Raw genomic sequence first — 12,229 nt, forward strand, 5'->3', positions numbered from 1 at the left:
TGTGCCAACCAATTATAAGGGGGCTTGGGCGGAGCAGCGCAGAAAGCACACACCTCATTTAATGAGGGGGTCCAGACCGTAAAGAACCCCCCCCCTGGCTACGCCGGTAGCAATATGGTTTTTGAGGCTCTTTAATATTATATATTAATATTAATAAATTAACTATTTTTTTTAAAACAATTAAAGGTTAGATTAGTAATAACACAGTCAGAACAGATACTGAAGCCACTGTTTCCATATTTTGCATGTTTGTTTTCTTTAGTGTTATTGTCTTGTTTGTTTTTTTCATTGTTTAGTGTGAGAATTGTTATAGAATGTTTTAGATTTTTTCCCCATTTTTGTTATGTAGGTGTGTATTTCTCTGTATTTTAAAAGATTTTAAAAATAGTTTTAGTTGTTTAGTTTTAGTGTTTAATAAATATTTTTAAAGGCTTTATTGAAGCTGTAACTCTATGTAAAAACACAGCATTATAGACAGGGTTTTATTTTAACACCCATTCAGGTTTAATAAAGCACAACAATCTGATTAAGTTTCTAGCTTGCCTTTTGATCTTGCAGTCACACAATAAACTAATACTGAAAAGTGCCATACACTTTTCAAAGTGAAACTGAAATATACAAAAACATGCAAAGTGTTGTGTTCCATTCTTGCTGGGGTTTTAGATCAGCCATCATATTTAAGAACAGCATTGAGTCCAGCATGCTAAAAGCAAAACCAACTCCAAGACACATCTCATTATGGCATAAAGCTTTTATTGGTTGACAGTCCATTTTCTAGATGCATTAAGTGTTTTTTAGAATATTGCATATAGATAAATAACTCATGATTACACTGGATGGGAATGGGAAGTAGGATTGAGGTCAGTGTGAATGAAAGAAATGGCAGAAAGTGCTTACAGTCTACAATGCTATGGTTAAAAGTGGCCAATGTACATTAACACTAACAATAGGGTGACATTTTCATTATTAACACTAGCCAAAAACATTGTTACAATAACAAACACTGGCCAATACATTGCTGTCACTGTCTGCATTTTTTGTATTTATTATTCTTTGGAACTCCCTATCATAAAAAAAACCACCATGCGCACTCCATACACACCTGAAATTCTGTAAAACACATCATGCATCTGATCACGTAAGACTATTGGTCCTCAGAATGTCATAGTTGTGTTGTTGTTGCGTGATTTCAAGTAATTTTCTGACTTATGGCGGACCTATCACAGGGTTTTTGCTTGGCAAGGAATTTGGGCTCAGAAAGAAGGATTTGCATGGACTTCTCTCTGAGCGTGAGAGAGTGTGACTTCGCCGCAAGGTCACAGGAGATGGATTTTGCATGGCTAAAGGGGGGCAGGATATGCAAAACCCCCTGTTCTACCTCACAAAGCCATAGATCCAACGCCCTCAAAGGCACCACACACCGCACTGGGACTATTATTAGATGTGTATGCGCACTAATAGAATTGATAATTAAGGAACGACAGGACTCCTCGCCTTGTTTTGGCTGCGGCTGGGCAAACTAGGACATAAGCATAGGCTAACATCCTGAGGAGAAAAAACTAACGTCCCAAAAAGTCTTCTAAAGAACAAGCGAGAGCTTAATCAACATGTGGGTACAACAGTTGCTAATAACAGCTAGATACAGAAGTCTATCACTTGGAGAGGGAATTCAAGGGGTCACTACTATAGCAGGAAATTGATGGAATGTTAAATTATTATTAGCATTCATCGCGGGCTCATGGTCCATACCTGTGTCTGACTTTCATTGAGAGGCGCATTTACCACTCCCAGGGTGAGCGGCTCTTGGGAACGCGAAGTTTGAAGAAATACCGACAATCACCCCAGGCGAATAATTAGTACTTATAGTATAATCCCACAAAGAAAGAGACAGAGGGCATTGCTGCTAAACGCTAATGGCACGACGGGGGGGGGGGGGGGGGGTGGGAGAGACAAATTTCAGACAAATCTGTACTTCATCATGTTAAAAAATAATTGGGCAGAGCTATGATATAAATCTATAGAATGAACAGAGTGCGAGCCTTTAGGAGCGCTTACGCAAGAGACAAGAAGAGAAAGAAAGATGTGCCCCATTCCTTCCTCAATATTTCACAGGTAAATATCAAGCAAGTTTTTCTGAAAGCAACTAGGCATGCTTAGGAATGGAGTGTGGCTTTGGGTTCCGCGCCCTCTGGACATCTTTAGGGGACCCATTCAACATTTAAAATCAGCATATCTCCAAAGAGGCACCCAAAGCAGAGCATGCTTTATTTTGGCCCAGTCTGTACACAGGCCACAATGGACATGATATGAGAGCGCATCAAAATTGGCATCTTCAGAACAGTGTGGTACTGGGCACATTGTACTATCTAAATCTCAATCTAAGAAAGGACTCAAGCTTCAGTGTTTTTCAACCAGCTTTCTCATGAGGCACATAATAATATAAACAGGCCAGGAGCAGCTAGCCCAAATGTGGATTTAGTTTTATAGTCCTCATGTGTGCAAGGCTGCTCACTTGGCTTTAATCTGGTATTTTTGCTTGCTGACACTTCAGCTAGACTTCAGCATGGAATCACTGTGCCTTACTTGAAATAAAATGCTGCCACCCATGTCTGCATGCATTTCACAGATGTCATTTCTGTCATTTTGCCTATTGCAGAAAGTCCCGCCTTTTTCAGGAGAATGGAACGAGTATATGCAGTCTTTTCCAAGCAGTTTCCTCCAGATGTGACTGGTGTTTCATGGATTGTTAGTCCCCGCACCATCTGGAGGTCACAGATTGGAAAAGACTGTAGGAGTGCGCTCTCCTACACGTATAGATGGCCCTTAGCACTATTCTTCTGATTTTGTTTTTTTAAAAAAGCCTTTTTTTAAAAGAAAGATCTAAACAAGTGACATATTGTGAAGCAGAACATATTGTACAGGGTCAGTTCTTGATTTCTAGATGACCTTTGTGGCAGACACTGCTTTTTAAGACCAATGAATCATTTTATTGAGTTTTAGTGATAGAATGCAAAATGTTTTCCTGGGCTTTCTAAAATTGGTAACACGCTAAAGTACAGATTTGTCAGTATTTCCAGTGCCAATGGCTATTTAAATGGGGAGGGTTAAGACAACCCTTTATTTGGCACCATGTTGGCGGAAGAAGAGATTTTAAATATCTTGCACTTGTAATGCCAGTCTTGATCTGGACTGGAGGTTTTGTCCATTCAACAGAAGAAAAAACAGACAGAGAAGGCAGGCAGACAGAAAGAAGGAGGAGGGAACTCAAATTTAAACACACACATGTAGTTTAGGCCCTGGTCTTAGCTTGTGCGTGCACGTTTAGACACCCTGACCTCCACCAGATGTTACCACTTTAACAGTTCCATTTCAGAGATAAATCCTCTTGTCCTCTGAGACGTTGGCATTAACTCCTCTTCACAACAGATTTTGCCATAACTGTTAATTTATTGTTATCATAGTATTCCTGATCTGGATTATGACGCTACATAATCCCTATTTAATCAGATAATGGTACCCACAGTTCTAGTTGTGCCACAGTTTTATCCTCTGAGGTTCTTCTGAGTGCATTGATATTTATCAGTCCATTGTCTTGTCTACCAGTCCTACAAAGGAGCTTGGGGAACAGACTTGTGTCAGTGACACATAAAGCATTAAGAAAACATCACAGCCTATCATGAATCCAGCTCACTCTTTCATGATTTCAAAATACAGAATTCTATCATGCTACCATAAATACCCTTTTCTTATTTGTAAAATTACTTAATGTCCAGAAAGACTGAAGCTTCCAAAATGAATACATGTTGAGAAGGATCAGCTGAAGGAGAAAGAGGCAAATGTATGAATGTTAAATATTAAAAAAACTGATGAAAGAGATGCTTCATATTAATTCTATTGCTTCTGGAATCAGCTGAGGAACTTGATGGTTGCTTATTATATTTCTCTGTGTGTGGAATGGTAGTTGTTATAATGTTTGACACAGTGCAGTCTTAGGATACATCTATCCTGTAGAAATAATGCCAGTTTGACATTGATTTAAGTGGTGTTAGCTCCATCCTATAAAATCCTGGGATCTGTAGTTCTGCAAGATCTGTAGCCTCTGCCAAAGTAGCTGTTATCTCATAAAACTACAAATCTCGGGATTCTGTAGACACAAAGCCAAGGCAGTTTAAAGCGGTGTAAAACTACCTTATTTTTATACCAGTATATATATCCTAAAATGGACCAAATCCTGTTGTTTGTTACTCTGTTATCATAACACACACACACCACATATTGAACTTACCTACTCCCTTCAAGGTGGATGGACCAGAAGTCCAGACTCCGATACTACATTTCTGAGTCTTGCCTATGGCAAATTCAAGGTGAAGCAATGGGATGCCTTCCAGGACAGCACTATGGGAAAGGGATCATAAATGCTCCTGTAGGAGTAAATCCAAAAATGGATTTGTTTTTGTACAAAGAAAATTGGAAGCTAATGAACATAAGAATGGCTAGTAGTAAAGAGAGAGAGAGAGAGGAATACAAAAGCAATTGCTGCAAACCAGTTTGAATTATTATTTAAAGTTATTTTACAATAAGCAAATTGAAATAACCACAAAACTACACTCACCCCCTCCCTCCAATACATCTGGCTTTCAAAATGAAAGCCTGAATATTTATCTTTATACAGTGGACCCTTTTTTATACCTGGGGTTGGTTCCAAGATCCCCGTGGATAAACAATCCGTGGATGCTCAGTCCCGTTAATATAATGACATGCAAAATGATGTCCCTTATTAAAAAAATGGAAATCAAAGTTTGATATTTGAAATTTAACTTTTTTTTGAACATTTTCAAACTGTGGATGCCGACTGTACTATGAATGAAATTAGGGGAGAAAGAGAATAAAAGCAGAAGAAATGCAGAGCAAAGACTGAAAGAAAATCCATTGGTTTTCTCCAAAAGGCCTATAATGCTCTTAGACATCTCATTAAAAAATAATATAATAATGAAAAAACCATTGCTTATTGCATTTGCTAACTAACTATTCAAGGAGATGGCATCTCAGGACTATCTGAGGGGGTAGGGTGGTTGGAAGAATCAGAACTATATTGACAAAAGAAAATTGCAGATCGGCTTGCATTTAACTGTCTAGCTGGGTAGAACTGGAACACATCCTCGCCTGCCGTGTCTATGTTGTATAAACGACTGAAACTAATGTAGTAATGGGCTCCTCCAGGGACAGGGCAAATGTGTCAGGTGGGCTGGTTGGTTGTGTTGTTATTCGTGGTTTTGGGGTTTTTTTATTTTTTAAAAACAATCATATTTTCTTGGCCTGATGTATTTTCCAACACCAGCGTGCAACATTTATTCTCTCCTCGCGATAATTGGTTTCTTTTTGTAGTTCCAAGACAAGCTGGGAACCAAAAACTGGCTCCTTTCTATTTAAAATAAATTTTTTTTTAGAGTTTTGGTGCATTGAAGGGATCAGTGGATTAATGGATCCCAGATGAAGCAATCTACATTTTTAAAAAATTATTACCTTGAGTATATTTAGTGCTCAGGTGTAGTCTTACAATTCAGAATACCGATGTTGCTGGGGTTGTTCCACATGACCTAAAGATCTAAAAGTCCAGTACAAATCACAGAACATTACTACATGTGGCTTTTAAATCGTGATTACGCCTGGAAAAAAGATGGTTGTGGTCTCTGACCATAGGCGCTGGTGTCCCCCAACCCTTTGCAATCCTCTTCATTGAAAGGGAAAAAGCTGTCAATGAGCTGTCAATATGGCAAGTGCCAAGGAGTGAACTGTTCCTCATTACTCAGTCTTCTTCCTTATTTCTTAACTTGCAGTCACCCTTCTGCCCACATGTTTTGATTCAGGAACTCTTTGACTACTTTTGATGTGTGTATATATAAATAAGTAAATAAATATACTAAATGAGGCAATAGCCGGAGGCAGGGTTAAAGGGAACATGATGTCAGTAGCCCCAGTTTTGTACAGTTCTGAACGTCAATGGCAATGACTAGTATGGATGTCCGAATTACGGTATGGTTATAAACAATTCCCAGCGTATGATTGCTGCTGACACGAACAGGGCTCATCTGATAAAACTCATAGGACAAGGATACCCATGTTTACTAGACGAGGACTACCAGGAGGACAATCTGTACTCATCTTTCCGTTGTAAAATGGGCGATACTACAGGTCCAGACCACCTCGTATTAACAATCTGTTCCTAGGCCCTTACCCCCACAGAAACAAACAAAAATTATTCATGCTCAAGTCCCATTGCAAAATTAATGGTGGTGCAGCTGCACCCACTACCACGGTTGCATGCATGCACCACTATTAACTAAAACAGGGGCTTGCTATCTGCACATGGTTAAATCCATGGATGGCAAGTCCACCAATAAGGAGGGCGGACTGCACAAATCATATTTCTTCAAATAACCACGCTAAGACAACATCACTCTCAAAGTTGAAATCTGAGGCACAGAAAGCCATAATTACTGTGATCACTTTTAAAACACTTTTAAAACAACATTTAAAAATGAAAGTTTAGGTCACCAAATTTGCCCCATAATGAAGACCAACAGTATACATAGAAAGGTGCACACTGAAAATAATGTTGGACTATTTCACTTACTAGAATGAACCTGTGAGGAAAGGGCTTCCAGGAATAACCAGGAATATATATTTATGCTTACATAATGAATGCTTAGATCAGAGGTTAGCTACTGCGGTCAAAATGAAGGCATTGCCCAAACTAAATAAGAATTCTTCCCCCACCCACTGAAATTTTCTTTCACTCACCAAATTTCAGTCACTTTCAGTCACCAATTTTTTAGCACTGAGATAACTTAAAATGTCTGTTGAACTTTTAGAAATACAGCTTAGGCATCCAAAGAAAAGGGGCATACAAAGTTACCAAAAAAAAAAAAATGCAAACACAACAAATACAGGAATTCTGGGCATGAATGATCTTCATTTATTCATTATCTGGAATGCTAGAAATTTGGAGACCAAAGAACAATTTCATAGTGGTGGGACCCAAGCTTTACACATCATGTTAATAAATATGCCAACTATACAAAACATTCAGTATTTTAAACTTTGAAGTCATTTGGGCCCCAAATGAAAATGTATGACTACATTTTAATCAACTCCTTTTCTGAAGCAAAAATGGAAACATCTGAAATGCAATGAAAACAGCAGGAGGGAAGTGGAAATCCCTAAATAAGTGTTTTAAAATGGAGAAGGAAAATTATCAGTGGCAGCTTGAGTCTCTCTCAGATTGCTGGTTTGTCTGTATGACGTCAAGCTGATCATTATGAAGAGTGGATCAGCATGTTGGCAAGGTAGAGGTCCAGTAAGTATATTAATGGAGAGATTTAGCAGAATATGGATGTTAACCAAGTAGCTGAAGTGGCATATGTTTTCAAGAAGCCTGTTCAGACTGCCATCTGGGCACAGGCTCTCTGTTAAAATTCATTGAAGCCAGGATGACAATTAAATAAAGGATAGTTAACAACCTCTCCCCACCGACCCAAGTGTCTTTTATCTCTTTTATTTTATTTGCTTTAGGAATGGGTGTGCATGTTTTACCAAATGATATGATCCATGAATGGGATGCATCCGCACTGCAGAAATAATCCAGGTTGACACCACTTTAACTGCCATGGCTCAATGCTATGGAATTCTGGGGTTTGTAGTATTGTGACAGATTTAGCCTTCTCTATCAGAGAGCTCTGGTGACACGACAAACTACAATTCCCAGAATTCCATAGCATTCCATGGCAATTAAAGGAGTGTCAACCTGGATTATTTCTGTAGTCTGGATGTAACCATAGTCTAGCTATAACCAGACAGGGAGGGAAAAGAATACAGAAGGGAATTATAGACAAAGGAGGGAAAAGCAAATATCCACTCACACAACAGTTGGCTCTGACAGTGCTGCTGACAGCCAGCATGAAATTGCATCAGGTTGCTATTCCACAGGAAAAGCAGCCAAGAGAGAAGGGAAAATTCAGTCAACTGGGAAGAAATGACAGCCATCTTGGATTTCGGGTACAGTTTGGTCAAAACTACTATCCTAAACTATTTTAAAATTAACATGTACTGTATTACCAGATTCCTATAAATTATGCATGTCAACTTCACCAAGCTCCAAAATGCTGATGCTCTGGAATAACCAGGGAATAGCTATGGTCTCGTCTCCTGTTGACTTGTCTTATGGCGACCCCATGAATTTCATAGTGGTGTTCTTAAGAGACAGTTTAGACAGGCAGCAGAACAATCATTTGAGGCTATAGGTGAGAAGCTTCATGTCTGAATGCTTCCCTAGCTCCCTGCTTGTAGAAAAATAGCCTATTAAAGAAAAAAAAAAAATCCAAACTTTTCTCACTGATATTATATATGTAAATGGTTGTTATGTTGTTACTTTTTTAAACTAATGATAATGGGGAACATTCAAACAAACCATTTGCAACCACTACAGTCAGCCCTCCATATCCACGGATTTTTTTTATCCATGGATTCAAGCATACACAGCTTGCAAATATTTAATATATAGATATAGATATATAGATATAATTTCTGAAAGCAAACTTTGATTTTGTCATGTTATAGAAGGGACACTATTTTACTATGCCATTGTATTTAATGGGATTTGAGCATCCACAGATTTTACTATCCACAGGTCATCCAGGAACAAAACCCCAGTAGATACAAAGGGCTCACTATATATAAAAGCAGTGTTCAGGACAAAATTCCTCACTTCATTTCCCTCCATTTTCATTTTTAAAATTGCATTTGTCAGGGACTGTGTCTGGGCTGCTACAACATTTTGTGCAAAAGAACATCTGTTTCCTCCTCCTCATCCTGTTCCCCCACAACCCCAACCCCCACGGTCCACCAATTTGAACCTTAGATTCAATCCAAAAATTATACTTACTAGCCTACAAACAAAAGGCAGAAAAACACCAGAAAAGCCCAAACTGATATACACCAAAAGGCAAGAAGTTTAGTGACGGTGGAGAAATGGACAGGCTGATATTCCAGCACGTGGGACACATGTATAAAACTACAAATATTAAACTACAAATACAGATTTGTGCATAGTGTAGGAAAGCAAGACCACATGTATGATTTACAGGCCAGAAAATGTTATTACAAGATCAGCATGATCAAGTTATCTTCACCTATCTCAAAAGATTACCGCAGCTTATACTATTGTGCAAAACAAGGTGCACTGGTACCAACTTTAGGCTTGAAGATATAATATTAGAAGGACTTCTGAACTGCACAAAAGGTTTAGCTCTTCCTGCTATACATTAAACCTGAAGGCCAGAATTCTTCAGAATTCAGGCTTTTTGTAATATCCAACCATGTACCGTAACTATTGCTGCTTCCCCCTGCATGTTGTATTCAGACGTTAGCCCCATTTAACTCTGTGGGACTTCAGTCTAACAAAATAGAATTATACTGCACAGTCCCATGTATTTCTCTGCTTCCCTGACAAATCTAAACTCTGTGTTGCTGAAAATCACAGTGATGGACAAAAATATGTACTACAAGCAGTTTTTCTCCAGTAAATGTCCTTTTGCTCATTTGAAGGATCAGAGACATACCTCCTCCATGACTCTGGCAGAGATAAGGGAATCGCCATACGTTGCCCAACCCTACACAAAAGCCAATGCAGGTGAGCATGTACTGTGCCTTATTGTCCCATTTGGGTCTTGTTTCTGCCTCTAGAGTCTCCAGAGTTTCCAGTTCATCGTGGGAAGGTATTCTCAAGTCCAGGCCAGGATTTGGCAGCTGAAGCTTTACCATGATGTCTCTGTGCTGGATTTCTTTCCTCAAAAATGTGGAGCTGGTTCTGGGGCTGGTCAAAATGGGAGCCCCAACTGCTGGCTTCAGCTCTTTATAGTGAACCTTTGACACTAAACTTGACTTGGGGCAGAAAAAGAAGCATCAGCAGCTCATTTGATTAACTGTGGTTACTCTGAGACTTATTAATGCCTTATCTGCCGAAGCGCCCACGGAATACCGTGATTGCTTGGAATCAAAGCTATCAAAAGATGTCATGGCAATTCAAAGGGCAATTTGGTGCATAGTACATACTTCCAGCAGGATGTTCAGGTAGTTTTTGCTGCCCCTAACACTCATTAACAACAGACAGAGAGGAGGAAAATTATCCCAGGAGAATCACAGCTCACAAAGAGGTTCCTGTACTTCTGAGTGGTTTTTTCCCCCCTGTGCAGTTACATTAGTATACACACATATTTTCTTTAACAGAGTGTTTTATTAACCACTTTGCACCTTTCTAGATGGAAGAATAGACTGAATTAATACATGTGAGATATGCATGTGTTAGAAGTCATGCTTGCTGGTTATACCCCAGGATCTACATATTGTTCATTACTGTTTCCACAACAGTCATTATTATTATTTTTTAAATGTGGATAATACATTATGTATCTTCCACCTGGCTTGCATGGTGTAGTGGTTGAAGTGTTGGACTATGACTCTGGAGAGGAAGGTTCGAATCCCAGCTCAGCCATGTAAACTCACTGGGTGACTTTAGGCAAGTCATTCTCTCTCACTCTCAGAGAATGGCAAAGGCAACCCCCCTCTGAAAATACTTGCCAAGCAAACCCCATGATATGTTCACTTTAGGGTCACCATAAATTGGAAACAACTTGAAGGCACACAGCAACAACAACAACGTCTATTACAGATGCTGAACAAGTTTAATTAGATAAACACATAATTCATGTTCATTTCAAAGATAAGTAAAAAGGTTCTGTAATTCTTATTAAAACATATCTCCCCATCCAATATCATAAGATCTCTGGGTGGTTAAAATAAAATCGATTTAAAACTTTTAATAGAAATAAATAAATTTAAAACAGTAAAACATAATTTAAATGTTTTAAAAACATATTGAACTATTTAACAATTTTAAAACTTAAAATAGTTTTAAAACATTATACATGTTCAGAAATTGACAAAAATCATTAGGCCCCAAAAGCCATGTTTTAACTTGCCACCAGAATAAAACCAGCATCAGTGCCTCCTGGGCTTTCCATTGGAGAGGGTAGTCCACAACTAAATAGAGAGAGGTGCGCCTTCAAATACTGATGTCCCAGGCTATTTAGAGATTTAAATTACTACTAGCTAAAATTTCAACCAGAAACATACTGGGTTCCATTACTAAGATGACTAAAAAAATTCAGCTACAACAAAACAGCAGATAGATTACTGCCCAAAGCATCTTATGGATAACATATAACACTGTTTTTAAAGGAACCACACTGCCTCCACTATTTCTTATTTAAATAAAAAACATATTTATTATTTAAATACCACTTATTATTGAAAAATTTGAAGGGAGTGCAATGTCCATAAAACCAGTGTTATATGGTTTCTATAAAATATAATCTATCTGCAATAATCTGCAATAATCTATCTGCTGTGTTTTGTTGTAGCTGATGTTTTTCAACCATCTGTAAGGGCAGACTCACATGCGGTGTATTGCAGTTATCTAATTTTTAAGCTAATTTTCCCACTTCCATCACATCTACCAAAAGCCATCCAGTGGAGCAGTTCAGAGTGGCTAGATTATTAACTACAACCCTTGTGAACAGAAGCCTAGATCCTTCAAAGATGCACTTTAACCCTTTTTGTTTGGCACTTTGAAGATAAAATCACCTATCTCTGCAGCAACCTTGATGGTGTGACTGTGACAGTCCAAATGAGGTCTCTGCTGCTGCTTCTAGTGCTGTTGTTTGGAAGCAGTTTCAGTTGATAAATCCTGTGGACATGGATAATGTGATTGTAGTAATGTGCCCATGGCTGGTTAAAGTTAGCCAAAGTGGTATGGCAGAGCAGAGCAGGCTTAGGGCGTGGTGAATGCTTCTTTGGGTGAGAGGGTGTTGTCTGGTGTCCTTAGAGAGGTACTTATGTGGCCAGCCTTAAAGAAATTCACAAACTCAATTATTTCTGCAATGTGTTTTGGACTTCAGTCCTGAAACTGGGGATACAACCACACTACATAGTTATATTGCCTTGATTCCACTTTACATGTAAAATGAAACCAATCCATTCTGGATTTTTTCAGATGGCCAAAAGTGATGGGTGCATAGCAGGATGCTCCCATCACTATCATAAAATTGCACTAAGATTATCAGATGATGTTGCGTGACATTGCCATAACTCTGTCATTATCCTGTGAATAAAG

Source organism: Sceloporus undulatus, chromosome 4 (genome assembly GCF_019175285.1).
Source record: "Sceloporus undulatus isolate JIND9_A2432 ecotype Alabama chromosome 4, SceUnd_v1.1, whole genome shotgun sequence".
Classification (NCBI taxonomy): domain Eukaryota; kingdom Metazoa; phylum Chordata; class Lepidosauria; order Squamata; family Phrynosomatidae; genus Sceloporus; species Sceloporus undulatus.